The 16,666-nt window shown below is 40.8% G+C and overlaps 1 long non-coding RNA gene across 1 annotated transcript in view; it reads right to left on the minus strand.

Annotated features, from left to right (window-relative positions):
* Positions 1-2,119, minus strand: part of LOC126428089 (uncharacterized) — a 22,652-nt gene extending 20,533 nt beyond the window's left edge. Inside the window, exon 1 of the long non-coding RNA XR_007576776.1 lies at positions 2,025-2,119. This is a non-coding gene — a long non-coding RNA (uncharacterized LOC126428089). The remainder of the gene's footprint in view (positions 1-2,024) is intronic.
* Between the last annotated feature and the right edge of the window lie 14,547 nt (positions 2,120-16,666).

Here is a 16,666-nt window from a genome sequence, read left to right on the forward strand (position 1 = left end):
ACACTATGTCTTGAGTTTTTTCTTTTTCCTTTCCACATACCCAATGCCACCATTTATTCAGATATTCTTCTGCACAGTAGCAGTCAAGCAGAAATGATTTCAGTTTTCATTTGAAGTTAATTTTACTACCCATTATGTTCTTTGCTCCACTGGGCAGGGAGTCTAATATTTTTACGGACAAATACATCACTGCTTTCTGTGCAATACTAAAGCTGAGTGAAGGACATAGTAAATAATTTCTCCATCTAATATTCCATTTCTGAATGATGATGATAAACTGTGATTTTTCACAACAAACTTTCATTTGAGAGTAAACATACTGCGAGGCTGTATGTCCATATGCCCCTCTGTGTAACAAACTGTCTACAAGATTCCAAAGAGAATACCGCATTATGTGTGCAACAAACATATTTCCCCATCAATGAGACATTTGTGAATGCCAACACAGAAAAAGTCAACATTTCGACATTTTTATCTCCAAAACATTCATGGCTACACTTAAAATCTGAATGCTAAAAGTGACCTATGTAACGTTCTTGGTCCGTCGACATATGTTGCCAGCAATGTCATGTTATTAATGTTCAGCTTGTGTCTATGTGCAACTAATCAGCCAATTTTCATTTCCCTTCGTTTATTGAGTCTCTTTCAGCATAAACTACTTCCACTGACGATAACAACAAATTGAGTCAAAATGTGTCAAGCAAAACGAAAAATGTTTTTATTGAGATGCACATAATTACAGCCTGAAAATTATTAACATATCTAACAGTTTCCAAATGCAGCACCAATTAACTTATATCCTAACATTTTTTTTGTTTAACCCATTAATTAATGTCACCTGAAAGTATTTTACACTGTGCAAGAACCTCAATTTCCTCCAGCAAAAAATCACAATCGAAAAAGCAAATCTTACTCCAGGAAAGAAAAGGGCACTATGTGTATTTATATTTCAGGTATTTATTTTGATTATATTATGACGACAAATGCTGTACCATTATGAAATGTTCCCTTAGAGAATAAATAAAGAGGAAAGGTGGTAGATGAAATAATAGCAATGAGGTCTGCCTCTACTACACCTAAATCACATTACAGATTTTTGTCATCCTCCATATCCTCACTGAGGACCTCACAATGAGTCTACGTAACGTAATATATTTAATGTAACCCAGAGCTTTATCAGATCATGGAGGTGAAGCCTGTACAAGCCTCGTAAGCTGCTACTGATATATAACAATTTTTTTTAACGTTAACTTGTTATCCATACAAGGCAAGTTAGTTTTGGACAATATTTAGAACACCTAACTTAAGTAAACTCGTTTCCACATTTACGGGGCTTAATTTTTTTTATATTTATTGTTTCAGATCTTTGTACGGACCTTAGGCTTTAGAGCGTGTTGAAACAGTACGATTACAGTTTATTTAATCGTTAATACATAACATTCAGAAACTGACTTTTTATACTGCACAAATCTATTGACAAAGGCTATAATAATCTAGCATAAACTGTAGCAGCCTACATGAAAATTTGGCCTTTCGTATAATGAAAATAAACGTCCGCAGTTTACACAGAAAAACGAAGTTTTAGTAAACAATACGCAACTTCCCCATTTGAGTGCCAACAGACAATTTTATTTTATTCGTACAAGCTGGACGAGATTGATCAAGATGTAACAATAGGCTCTCGACCCACTGCCGTAAAAGCATTCGTTATATTATTCACATTTAAAATTTTCCTCTAGAAGTCAATGAAATGCCCAGATTCCACAAAACTGTCCATCGAAAGCTTGTACATAGTACAGTTTTCAAGTACTGTACAAGTTTAACTTAAAGACCTGTCTTTCTACCTTCAATTAGTGAAGTATTAACACTGTGGTCTGCGATGTCTACGGACCTAAAAATCTGCGTGTTAGAAGATTGAGGTTATTAGAGGTTTTTCTGGTAGCTTCATAAAATGGTCAAATTTAAAATTAAATTTGTGGAATCTGATACATAACAAAACCACGCGCTGCAATTACTATACTTACGTAGGCACAGCATGGTTGTAGTCGCAGTAATAACGGACAATTTAAATCAGTCCACACACCGCCACTACGTTCGTATTTTGAGACCACGTGATTGCTGACCCGCTCGTAGTCTCGTACCGACGCGTCCAAAGAGGAGCCAACCGAGAAAAGTAAACTCCTGAAACACAAACGCGTTGGCGCCAAACCAAATGTGGAGTCAGGTTCACACACGCATCTAATGTGGCGCCACAACTTGACTTGCTGCATAGACCTTCACTTGCTGTAGTGGCATCGTAAGATACCTTTCACACAGGACGCCACAAATTCTACTTAGCTGCACAGATTTCAATATGACGTCAATTGAAACCATATGGATGTGTATGTAGCGACCACAATAAATTAGCAGTGCAGTGCAGGTCGGTTCACTTGTGCACCACTCTTGTGTCACATCGCAAGTATTTTATTTTGCGCGGATGAAATAGTTCCACGCCACCCGCCAGGAGCGATGTGTGGTGTCCGTTATTCCGCGTCGTTTATTCTCAGTATATAGTTTTTTACATGTTCTTGTTTTCTCCATGTTAGTTCTTAAGTATCTTTTGATACTTAGTTCTTGAGTAACCAGTCAACAAGTTACTAATTCGTTTTCGCGCGAGTCTTGCCTTGATATACAATGCGTCTAAAAGATGTCCTATATTAATTGCCGAACGAAGGAATAAAGATCTTGTCATCTCAGCATTAGAGACATAGTTGTGCGTCATTTATCGCGAACTAGCAGGCTAATCAGTATTTAGTCCTACGGCCAAAGGTATGGATGGTATAGTGTAGTTTATAGCCACAGAGCTGTCACAAGAGTTAAATACAAGGAAGACGAAGCACAAATATTGGATCTGGAATTAGATTTCGCACAGGGATAAATCAGGGGAAACAAACACATTTGCCTCCCAAGATGTGAATGTATATTACGTCTCCTATTCTCTCTCTAACAACTTAGCGACCATTTTGAAATCCGATTTTCGTCTCTTAGAATAGCGCGGATCCTATTGATGAGTTACTAATTCAGTTCACTACAGCATCGCATCTTGACGAAAACAATAATAAACACAAAAAAATTTGTCTTCAAAGATAATACTCACAACGCCTTCGACTGGATATCGTAGCTTCTGTTAACTAGAACTGTGACAAGAGTTAAATTTAAAGAAGACGAAACCCAAATGTTGGATCCGAAAATAGATTTCGCACAGGGATAAATCAGGGGAAACAAATACATTTATAAAAGGAATAACACTCAGAGACGAAAATGCTGTCTGCAATGGCAAACTGAAGAACAACTGGCATGTAAATATCGTCAGCAGACACGCCATCCTTCCAATATTTTAGAATCTTATTGTATTCCTTGATGCAGGCAATTCGAATAACCAGTTTTTAGTTTTACAGTTGCCACATTACACTCTGGAACTATTTCCTGCGTATAATCCACAATTTGTGCAATGCTAGGTCTCACAAATTACGAAGTTCATATGACTCTTTTTTTTTGGTTAAATATATTAAGTGTCTTTATTCTTTTAAGACTGTGGGATACGTCATCGGTTTGCAAATATTGTACACACACACACACACACACACACACACACACACACACACACAAGCACACACAGAATCAAACATAGGTTGCTGTTCTTGAAGTTATAGAAGCTGCGAAAGTATACCTGCCGACGATTCTTTTAACTTTTTCAGAAATAGAATAAAATAACACTGAAATCCAATGGCGTACAGCAGCAATTACACCACGACAAATACAACACAGTGCTTGTGTTTTGAAATACTGCCACCAGGGAGCAGAGGTGGTAGGAAAGTGCAGCAACAAAGCACAACCAAGCTGAACTTTTTGTAGTGTGACAAAATTGCGCCTCTTAAGATGTTCCACTAAAAACTGGAAGTTCATACATGCAATTGCAATGCAACTGCAGTATGGCAATAGCTGTAGTGACACTATACTACAAGTCGCCAGTGGTCCATCTCTTCCAGAATTACTCTATATACTACTTATATTAAAAAAAAAAAGTCCAGACGTCTGTCTGAACATTTATTAGAGTGTTGTGTAAAATTTTTAAGTAAATCGGTGAAGAACTTTTCGAGATTGTTAACATTTACCGTTTTTGTAGTATATATAAATTTATGTACCATGTATATTAAAACATATGTAACCTACATCTGTCCAAATGTTTGTTAGAATATTGTGCAAAAATTTGAAATAAATAGATTCTGAGACTTTTGATGATGATGATGATAAACGACTTGTCTTTATACAGGGCGTCTTATTTTAATCTATACTGCCCGATATCTCTGGAGTGGCACAATTCTGGAAAAAAAAAAAAAAAAAAAAGAGTCTCGAGTAAGGTTTGAAGGGGGTCATGGAATGGTTACCTCGATATGACCTTGAACCCTGTTTTCAAGGTCAAACCAAGGCCATATTCATTTTTGCAAATGGTAACCACTATTTTTCATTCCATATTCGAATTCTACATGAAAAAAATACGCATTGTTTGTAGATCGGGAAAAATTTTCAAGTTCACGAAAATTTCACCAGTGGACGGATTTCAGAAAGCATACAAGATTTTCATTGTAGGTTTTTCCAGATCTCGCTTCGTTCTGGAGTAATGATAACCTGGTAAAGTTACAATGAAGTGCTCCCTGGCGAAAAACCATTGGTTTTTCGAAAAAAATGTTCCCTACAAACAATGCGCATTTTTTCTCATAGAATACGAATATGGAATAATAAATAGAGGTTACCAATTGTAAAAATGAGCTTGACGTTGGTTTGACCTTGAAAACAGGGTTCAAGATCATTTCGCGGTAACCCCTCCATGATCCCCTTCAAACCTTACAACTTTTACTAGTCTTTTTTTCTTTTTTTTTCTTTTTTTGCAGAGTTGTGCCACTCCAGAGATATTGGCCGATATACATTAAAATGGGACACCATGTATGGTAGAATAGATATAGATAGCAAACAGCTTCAAAATACTCATGTCAGAGCACAAAAATGCGGTTATACTGCTCTTTAAAAGACTGGCAGGGAACCAGTTACCTCAATCCTCATTCTGCATTCCTCACCAATACTTTTGGCATGTGAACATATTTGCATATTTTTAACACAGAACATTCTAAATCCTTTTGCTCTGTCTGTCTTTGTTATGAGGCCACTATCTCTTTCATTTTCACTTATAGTCTTCTGACTATCTCTATAACCACTATCGTCTCCTATCCACACATGTCCTGGGGGATGGTTTGCTCAATATTTTTTACCTCTAGACCAAGAAACTTTAGTACATGGTTGTACGGGATGGGGGAAAGTGTGAAAACTTTTTCGTATTAAAGTTTGCAGGTGTGGTGGGTTCAACACTCCCCAAGCCTGAGTGTGATGTCCACTCATCTGTATTTTTTATTTCCACTCGCTCCTCTCTCCTTTGTTCCCACTGCTGCTATCTCCATCCACCTCTCTTTCTCTTTTACTGCCACTGTTTCTCACTGACCATCACTACCTACTGTCTCTCTGGATCCCACTGCTATTGTGTTCATTCACCTCTCTCTTTTCTTATTAGTTTCTCTATCCCACCAACTATGTTTATCTACCAATGGCACCATATCCTCTCTGTTCGACTACCACTCTTTGACAATGCATGCCACGAATTTTAGTGAGTAAGGCAGAATGAGGATTGATACAGCCGGTTCCCCACTTTTCTGTTAGTCCTTAAGGAGGAGCATATTAGCCTTTTCTCACGTTCTGACAGGAGAACTGTTCATCTGGTTCCCTTGTGTTTGCCTGTTACAGCGGTGTATGCTTCATATATATAATGAATTCTGGAGATCAGTAAAATTTTGACAGTTTATTTATATACTTCAACAGATTTACATCCTTTGACACATATAAACAACGAGTAAGTGCATATAATATAACATTAAAATCGTCTCCCATCCAACACAAGTACTACTTTACAAAAAAATGCACAACATTCTTATGCTACACCTACAACATACCAAAAAATGCAGTGTTTGATTTGCAAGTACAAAGACTTTCGTATGACTAAATAATTTTTTTAAAGTGCTTACACTGTCAGGTGGCACTATCGGATAATTTCTAGGCCAAGGCGGGGTGTATAGGCATGTAGTGCCCATTATACAGAAACAGCACATCACAACGTTTTATTTGTGAAAATGGCGACTAAAAACATTTTTGTGACCTCATAACCCTTGTGAAGATCCCATAACTCTTGCCATGGTTTCACTACATTAGTTAAAACTATGTTTCCACCTAAGACCAGATATTACATGCTTATTTAATTTATATAAGTATATTAAGTTTGAACCTTTGGATTTTGGTAACGAACAATTATGTTAAAAAAGGTTTCAATATTCCTCGAGATCATCATCTTAAGAACACAGGGTAAAATATTCGATGAATCACAATAAATAGAAATCATAGAAGTGGTCATCTCAACAACAGACACTTTTGGTAAACAAAAATCGCAGTTTTTTGGAGTTTCTTGATAACAACAATTTCCGAAAATCGGAATATGGTGGTTCTACATGAATGTCTACAGAATGTACAGTTAAAATTGTGAGCCACTGTACAAAGACAACTAAAACAGGTTTTGGGGTTTTCCGCATAAGTGCATTAATGTTGAACATCTGGATCTTGGTAACGGATAATGATACCGGAAAAATTTTCGAAGTTCCCCAAGAACATCATATTAATAACATGTGGTAAAAATTTAGATGCTTGATCATGAACAGAAACTATAGATGTGGTCACCCACACAACTGGCACTTTTCACACTCAAAAATCTTGGTTTTTCGGTGTTTTCTCAGGAACTGGCCATGAACAAATGGTGTGTTTACAAGCCATCTAAGGTACACCTCAGATCACACTTAATGCAAAAGAACAAACCGATTTTCTCAATTTGCCTCTGCTGGAAGAAGTGTTTAATATTCAAATTTTGAACCTGTACTGTAGGATAGCTATGGTACGCCTGTCCGTCCGATAGGTATAGGCCAAGGGCTACCCAGAACATTTGACCCTCATCTCTGTGGTCAATGGAACCCGAGATATGACCCAGCGAAAAATCGCATTTTCGTGCACTGCTTTTTGGAACATATTGGTACCATACACTGTCATACAGGACCGATAAACACTGGCACATTGAAACCATTACTGTATTGGGAGATGCTCATGTAATTGTGTCGTAAGAAATATAAAATAATAGAATAGTTTCATAATTTAGCAGACAATGGGACTGTACTAGATCAATTTCACGACATAACCATCATGACAACATGAAATCTTTCTTCCAAAATAACTTGGTGTAAGTTTTATGCCACTATCTGTAGTTCATTATATTATGGCGGAATATTTTGACGTAGCTTTATGTACAGTCGCTCGTGTCTAACCCTTCTGAGGTGGTATTGCATTTCTATTCTTCACTCCGAAATATGCCATATGCCTGCTGTTCTCTCAATGGCCACTGATAATCACCTTTACGCACAATCACGCTTCTTCATCACATGACAATAAGCAGAGCCAACGTTACGGCAATGTTGACAGCACTGTACCATTCCTTTACCGAATTCTCAACGTCTCTGAGCCATTTCGTTACTTTGTGTTGGCTACACTGCAAATGGCACAGTAGAGGGGATTCTCCTGTTAAGCAGTTGAAGACATCTAAGAGCGTGTATGTGCGTATAGTGCACAAGGAAGTTGAGAGGTATGTGTTGTATACCATTCTCATCACTTTGTGTTTTCATTGCTATAACTTTACATGGATAAAGAGGAATGTTCGAGATGAGTCTTCGGCTTTGGCCAGTGACATAAAGTTAATGGCAGGTGTCACGTCACTTTTTCCTGAATGTGTCCCCAGTGTTGACAACAAATATGAAGCAAAAAAAAATAACAACGTTGTAGTGACAGACTGATCTGTAGCTTAGCCCGAGGTGTAGATTAGATGGTAACCAGTTGTGAGTAGGCGAAGACAACGAAATTGATACTAAAAAAGCCTGGTTGTTCACAACAGACCGATCTGTAGCTTTGTGCAAGGTATAAATTATGTTGGAAGGTGACAGTTTGTTGTGATGACAGACTGATATGTATAATAGTAATATGTAGTTTAGCCCATTTGAAAAAATCGACAGTAACAACACGTTACAGTCACCATATTGTTTACTGCTGTTGTCGGATTTCTCATTCTCATTGGTCAAAGCCGACGACACGTAGCGAATATTCCTCTATATCCACTTTAGATTATTAGTCACGTTACCTATTCGATCTTTAAGTAACAACGATGAAATGGTATCCGAATTGTCTGAAAAATGATTAAATTTTTGATTCAAAATTCCTGCCACTTCTACTTTTTGAAGAAGCACTTCAGTACTAGTTCAGCGAACAGCGATATTCGTGGGGTATTTTCAAGCGAACTTGCACAGGATGCATTTACAAGGCTGCATTGCACACACTCAGGAGAGAATGGGCTCTAGACTGAGGAAACTTGACAGTGTCGGGGAAAAAGGTTAGAAGATGTAAAGAGTATTGGCCGATCCCGAACTAATAAAATGTGTCCATGGGAAAACCCAGAATCGAAATGAGTCTCTAAATTCACTCGTATGTAAACGATGCTCGAAAACCACATTTTCATCTGCTACAGTTGTCAGCATTGCGACTTGTGATACAGTTCTTCTATTTAATGATAGAGACATCGGGAGGATAAAGATATTAAGCTTTATATTAGACTTCTTTCTATGGTCGGTGAATCGTTGGAGCATCTGAAGGACGTAAATTTCCCATCTCTAAGGGCACTGCTTTTATTTTCTGGAGGACGAAGCTCTCACAGCCTTAGACGACAAATCTGTACTACGGACAAACCCCTCATATTGTCATTTTAAACTATAACTATATTAACAGGTTTTCTTTGCTATTCTGGAAAGTTATCATTCAACTTTTCATTTTTGCTCTTCTTGTTTTCTCTCAGTGCACTTACTACATTCGCGTTTTTTCCTTGTTGATAACCTTTATTCTGAAGGAAGTGCGTTTCCTTACAAAATATTACAGCAAAGACGTGGCAAAAGATAACTCTTAATAAGATGGGCAACGTAAGTTTGTAGCCTATCCAATATCTTCAGCTGACCAGTTAGTACACCGTCTACATCTACATCTACATCTACATCCATGCTCCGCAAGGCCACCTGACGGTGTGTGGCGGAGGGTACCCAGAGTACCTCTATCGGTTCTCCCTGCTATTCCAGTCTCGTATTGTTTGTGGAAAGAAGGATTGTCGGTATGCTTCTGTGTGGGCTCTAATCTCTCTGATTTTATCCTCATGGTCTCTTCGCGAGATATACGTAGGAGGGAGCAATATACTGCTTGACTCTTCAGTGAAGGTATGTTCTCGAAACTTTAACAAAAGCCCGTACTGAGCTACTGAGCGTCTCTCCTGCAGTCTTCCAATGGAGTTTATCTATCATCTCCGTAACGCTTTCGCGATTACTAATGATCCTGTAACGAAGCGCGCTGCTCTCCGTCGAATCTTCTCTATCTCTTCTATCAACCCTATCTGGTACGGATCCCACACTGCTCAGCAGTATTCAAGCAGTGGACGAACAAGCGTACTGTAACCTACTTCCTTTGTTTTTGGATTGCATTTCCTTAGCATTCTTCCAATGAATCTCAGTCTGGCATCTGCTTTACCGACGGTCAACTTTATATAATCATTCCATTTTAAATCACTCCCAGATAATTTATGGAATTAACTGCTTCCAGTTGTTGAACTGCTATTTTGTAGCTAAATGATAAGGGATCTATCTTTCTATGTATTCACAGCACATTACACTTGTCTACATTGAGATTCAATTGCCATTCCCTGCACCATGCGTCAATTCGCTGCAGATCCTCCTGCATTTCAGTACAATTTTCCATTGTTACAACCTCTCGATACACCACAGCATCATCTGCAAAAAGCCTCAGTGAACTTCCGGTGTCATCCACAAGGTCATTTATGTATATTGTGAATAGTAATGGTCCTATGACACTCCCCTGCAGCACACCTGAAATCACTCTTACTTCGGAAGACTTCTCTCCATTGAGAATGACATGTTGCGTTCTGTTATCTAGGAGCTATTCAATCCAATCATACAATGGGTCTGATAGTCCATATGCTCTTACTTTTCATTAAACGACTGTCGGGAACTGTATCGAACGCCTTGTGGAAGTCAAGAAACACGGCATCTACCTGTGAACCCGTGTCTATGGCCCTCTGAATCTCGTGGACGAATAGCGCGAGCTGGGTTTCACACGACCGTCTTTTTCGAAACCGATGTTTCCTACAGAGTAGATTTCTAGTCTCCTGAAAAGTCATTATACTCGAACATATTATGCGTTCCAAAATTCTACAACTGAACGACATTAGGGATATAGGTCTATAGTTTTGCACATCTGTTCGACGTCCCTTCTTGAAAACGGGGATGACTTGTGCCCTTTTCCAATCCTTTGGAACGCTACGCTCTTCTAGAGACCTACGGTACACCGCTGCTAGAAGGGGGGCAAGTTCCTTTGCGTACTCTGTGTAAAATCGAACTGGTATCCCATCAGGTCCAGCGGCCTTTCCTCTTTTGAGCGATTTTAATTGTTTCTCTATCTCTCTGTCGTCTATTTCGATATCTACCATTTTGTCATCTGTGCGACAATCTAGAGAAGGAGCTACAGTGCAGTCTTCCTCTGTGAAACAGCTTTGGAAAAAGATATTTAGTATATCGGTCTTTAGTCTGTCATCCTCTGTTTCAGTACCATTTTGGTCACAGAGTGTCTGGACATTTTGTTTTGATCCACCTACCGCTTTGACATAAGACCAAAATTTCTTAGGATTTTCTGCCAGTACATAGAACTTTACTTTCGAATTCATTGAACGCCTCTCGCATAACCCTCCTCACACTACATTTCGCTTCGCGTAATTTTTGTTTGTCTGCAAGGCTTTGGCTATATTTATGTTTGCTGTGAAGTTCCCTTTGCTTCCGCAGCAGTTTTCTAACTCGGTTGCTGTACCACGGTGGCTCTTTTCCATCTCTTACGATCTTGCTTGGCACATAATTTAACGCATATTGTACGATGGTTTTAAACTTTGTCCACTGATCCTCAACACTATGTGTACTTGAGACATAACTTTTGTGTTGAGCCGTCAGGTACTCTGTAATCTGCTTTTTGTCGCTTTTGCTAAACAGAAAAATCTTCCTACCTTTTTTAATATTTCTATTTATGGCTGAAATCATCGATGCAGTAATCGCTTTATGATCGCTGATTCCCTGTTCTGCGTTAACTGTTTCAAATAGTTCGGGTCTGTTTGTCACCAGAAGGTCTAATATATTATCGCTACGAGTCGGTTCTCTGTTTAACTGCTCAAGGTAGTTTTCAGACAAAGCACTTAAAAAAATTTCACTGGATTCTTTGTGCCTGCCACCCGTTATGAACGTTTGAGTCTCCCAGTCTATATCCGGCAAATTAAAATCTCCACCCAGAACTATAACATGGTGGGGAAATCTACTCGAAATATTTTCCAAATTATCCTTCAGGTGCTCAGTCACAACAGCTGCTGAGCCAGGGGGCCTATAGAGACATCCAATTACCATGTCTGAGCCTACTTTAACCGTGACCTTCACCCAAATTATTTCACACTTCGGATCTCCGTCAATTTCCTTCGATACTATTGCACTTCTTATCGCTATAAACACGCCTCCCCCTTCATTGTCCAGCCTGTCCCTGCGGTATACATTCCAATCTGAGTTTAGGATTCCATTACTGTTTACGTCTGGTTTCAGCCAACTTTGTGTCCCTAGTACTATCTGGGCGTTGTGACCGTTTATTAATGAGAGTAGTTCTAGGACCTTTCTATACACGCTCCTGCAGTTTACTATTAACACATTAATATTGTTATTCCCTGTTGCATTTTGCCTGCTCCAACCTTGCCGCATCCTAGGAGGCATCTTGTCGGGCCTAGGGAGGGAATTCTCTAACCCACATGTGCACTCCCCACGTACTCCGCTACCCTTGTAGCCGCTTCCGGCGTGTAGTGCACGCCTGACCTATTCAGGGGGACCCTACATTTCTCCACCCGATAGCGGAGGTCGAGAAATTTGCACCTCAGATCTCCGCAGAATCGTCTGAGCCTCTGGTTTAAGCCATCCACTCGGCTCCAAACCAGAGGACCGCGATCGGTTCTGGGAACGATACTACAAATAGTTAGCTCTGATTCCACCCTGCGAGCGAGGCTTTCCGCCTTCACCAATTCCGCCAACCGCCTGTACAAACTGAGGATGACCTCTGAACCCAGACGGCAAGAGTCATTGGTGCCGACATGAGCAACAATTTGCAGTAGGGTCCTTTCATAACCAGTTGTTGACGGTCATAAAAAAGAGCCCTGAATCACTTTTTGAGCTATTTCAATAAATCATGCTACATCATGTAAATCTGCACCATTTTGCCTTAAGGTCTTATTTTTAATTTTTAAAATTTTAGGAAGCATTCTGTGACTGGAGCACAGCGATCAGTATAAAAAGCTAAAAACCAAATGACAGTATCGATCGTGCTTTCAGATTTTTCATTTATTAACAACCTTGCCTCAGACCATCCTGAATGCTATTGCAACCGTACTCCTACAGATCTCGCTCCGTCTGACGCCACAACAGCTATAGTGGCGCTGAAAAGCCTCAAGCTATTCTGAGGAAAAGACCGAAAACGTTTGCTAACAAAAAGTCTGAAAACGTGACAGAGACTGTCCTCAACTGATTTTCAGTCTTAGTTCTGTTCTGTTTTTAATTGCTGGCGTAAGCATGCACTGATGCAGTCACAGCGGAGTGTTTTCGTGGTTAACTTTTTGTCTACTAGCAGCTTCTTCGTTAGTTGGCGATGTACTTGTATTTTTCTGTAAAGGGTTTTCATTTTCTTTACGACAGCTTCATTGTCGTGCCCGAATATTTCTCTCATTATTAGGCTGATTACTACGCCCTGAAACAACAGCGGAGGAATTCTAGCCAACAAGCATTCGAGTCTTCATCTGGCAATAGCAAAGGCTCTAAAAATCAGCAAACGGTCTTCTCCTTCGCCAACTCGGAGATCCTCTTCAATGGAGTTCACACGTGATACCCTCACACACCTGACCTACGTTTCGCCGGTGCGCGCTGCCAACCGTTTTTCTGCCCTGGAATCCGCACGGCCACCGAGAAAGAGTGCCTATGACTCGGTAAATACTGTCGAACATGACTCTCCAGCCTCTGCGCCGTGGAACAGTCTTCGACGGCTGGTACTCGGCAGCCATCAAGGAGACAACCCTTCATTTTTCCCCTCCTTCCCTTTCCCCATCATCACTCCGCTCCAATGGAATGTTTGCGATATTAGATCCAACAAAGAGGAATTGCTGCTGCTCTTGGAATGGCAGAGTCCACTTGTTTTCTGCCTCCAGGATACAGTTGCGACTTTGTGGCTGCTTTGACCTCCCACATTTCTTTATGGTCTGTTTCGATCCCCCACTGCTCTCTCCCGAGTCAGTCTGCTCATATCGAGTCACTCAGCTCACCTGGTATAATGTTCATAATCAAACGATATCATTGAGCACTTGGCTACAAGCGTCGTTCGCATTTTCCTTCCTCGCTTCTTTTTCTCTTTGTAACATGTACATCCCCGAGTCATTTGGTGTCACCAGCTTATTGGTCAAGTCCCTCACCCATTTTCGCTGCTTCGTGACTTCAATGCACACCATCCGCTCAGGGGGTCTTGCAGAATCTGTCAGAGGTGTCCTTTCGGCTGACATTCTCAATCTACTCAAGCTCATCTGCCTTAGCACTTGAACACCGACGTTCCTTTCAGACTCCCACATATTTCCATTTGGACCTCTCGTTTCCTTGTCGTCGTGAGTAGTCCGTTCTGATATGTACTCGAGCGACCATTTTCTTTTTTTTCTTAAAAAGGAAATCCTTTATACAAAACAACTGATACATAATCAACCCACTTCCTTACTCATTAGAGGGTCCTATTTCTAAATTTACATTACAATTTCTGCAGCTACATTATTTACTCAGGTTGTGTGTTGCTATGTTACTATTCGACTATGGGCGAATTTAGATTGTACTGTTGTTTGTACATGTTACATTGACTTGGTGAGCCACCTACAAGGTCAGTCCATTGATTTCTGTTTCTAATTATATGCTAAATTATGTAATACTTAAACTATTCTACACTAGCTGCAGCACTCCAGGTGTGCCAGCATGATGTCCAAACTTACATTATCAACCGTGCACACTGAGCTTATCCCACACCCCAGGGGGCTCGCCACTCTTTGGTGGGTTCGTGCTTAGCTTTTGCAGCATTTTTTCCCTTCTGTACTATCCTCTTACTATTATTTTTCCCCTCACTTGCGAACATGTCTGGGATGTTACGGGGAATGTTCTGCATTTTCTGTCACTGATGTAAGAAAAGTCTCACCTTTGTTCAAATGGTTCAAATGGCTCTGAGCACTATGCGACTCAACTGCTGAGGTCATTAGTCCCCTAGAACTTAGAACTAGTTAAACCTAACTAACCTAATGACATCACAAACATCCATGCCCAAGGCAGGATTCGAACCTGCGACCGTAGCGGTCTTGCGGTTCCAGACTGCAGCGCCTTTAACCGCACGGCCACTTCGGCCGGCCTCTCACCTTTGTTTTTCACTCCCTTTTCCTTTCTTTGTTTCTGTTCTCTTGTTCCTCCGGCGTTCAAGGTTCCCCTTCTTCTTCTTCTTCTTCCTCCCTGTACGCTCATGAAGGCTGGCCCACCCTCCTGACGTGTAACAGGTGATTGGGTAACGCGTAATTCCCAGCCCCAGGTCGACAGGTAGGTTTCGCACATACCCCAGGTACAGGCCACGCCCAGGGAGGGGTAATTGCCTGAGCTCAGCCTTCCCAAACTGCCGATTGGTCCCTCTGTCAGGTGTTCGGGAAGTGTGACCTCAGGTGTGAACAGTCACATAAGGCAGGTGCGCCCCCTTGTGAATGGCGCCCCCAGTTGGAAGAAGCACGTCATCGGAGATGCTGGCAATCATGGGGATTTCCTCGTGATGAGTCAATGATCTTCACAATCAACATCTACAAAACGTAAACGTAATGATTCAGAGACCCTTCCAGCTGCACCACGGTTCCTTGCGGTCTCACGTACTGAAGACAGTCAGCCCTTTGTTTGTCTCACGTACTGAAGACAGTCAGTCCATCGCCATGGTAAATCCGTTTATTATTCAGAAAAGCGTTGATGCAATTGCCAGCCCTGTGAAATCCTGTTCCCATTTACAGACTTTTGGAGACTACTTCTGATTCTCAATCACAACTGCTTGCTGCCTCACCTCTCCACGGCTACCCTGTTCATGTCGAGGCCCATAGAACTTTGAATTCTTCCCATGGTGTAATTTACAACAGGCAGCAAGACGAGGCCAAAATCCAGTCTTCCCTTTCTCATCAAGGTTTCAATGCCGTCCATCGCGTAATGAAAAGGTAGATTCCACCTTACTACCCACTTGCACTCCTTTTCTCACCTTTGATAGAATGGTGCTGCCATCCAAGATCAAAGCAGGCTATGAAATTATCACAGACCGGTCGTACAATGCGAACCCAATGCGCTGCTACCAGTGTCATCGTTTCAACCACGCTAGAACGCCTTCATCCAGCCAAATGTGTCACCTCTGGTAGGAATACACACGAGGGCAATTCTCTTTCTCCCCACTGTATCAATTGCAATGGCGGCCTCGCCGTCTCCTCTCGGGACTGTCCCATGTGTCTTGATGAGTGGGCTGTGCAAAAGATCCAGGTAAAGGAAAAAGTGCGTTACCCAGTAGCTCGCAAGTTACTGGATAGTTGCAAACCCTGGATTCTCCTGCCTGGCACCTACAGTTCTGTTCTTGTTACCCCTCGCTCCATCAAGGACGTGGCCATGCAGCCATGAGACCTCCAATTCAGCTCTGAGGTTGTGAAATCGCCCAGTGTCAAGGTAGCATCTCCAACCCCTACCCCCTACCACCACCCCCCCTCCCCCTCCCAGCTGTGCAACAAGCCATCAAACTTTCGTTGAGGAGCAAATCTCCAAGGTAATGGAATGTGTCAGTTAATGAAATTTCAACATAAAAGTAATAACAGATTAAAATAAATGTTTATGAACCTGAAAAGCAATCCAAAAGTTAAAGTAAACACAATGAACAATTTTTCAAGGAACTCCTCGACAGGAGTGACCCATGATGAAACTCTTCAGTTTCAATTTGAGAGAGTGTGGATTACTGCTAAGATTTTTGAATTAGAGTGGTAGATTATTGAAAATGGATGCAGCAGTATACAGCACACCTTTCTGCACAAGAGTTAAGGAAGTCCGATCCAAATGCAGGTTTGATTTCTGCTGAGTATTACTGAGTGAAAGATGCTTATTCTTGGGAATAAGCTAGTATTGTTAACAAGAAATAACAATAAAGAATATGTATATTGAGAGGCCAACGTCGAAATACCCAGATTCGTGAACAGGAGTCTACAAGAGGTTCATGAACTTACACCACTTACTGCCTGAACTGCCCGTTTATGAGCCAAAAATATCCTTTCAAAATGGGAAAAGTTACCCCAAAA

The sequence above is a fragment of the Schistocerca serialis genome, chromosome 12 (genome assembly GCF_023864345.2).
Source record: "Schistocerca serialis cubense isolate TAMUIC-IGC-003099 chromosome 12, iqSchSeri2.2, whole genome shotgun sequence".
NCBI lineage: Eukaryota > Metazoa > Arthropoda > Insecta > Orthoptera > Acrididae > Schistocerca > Schistocerca serialis.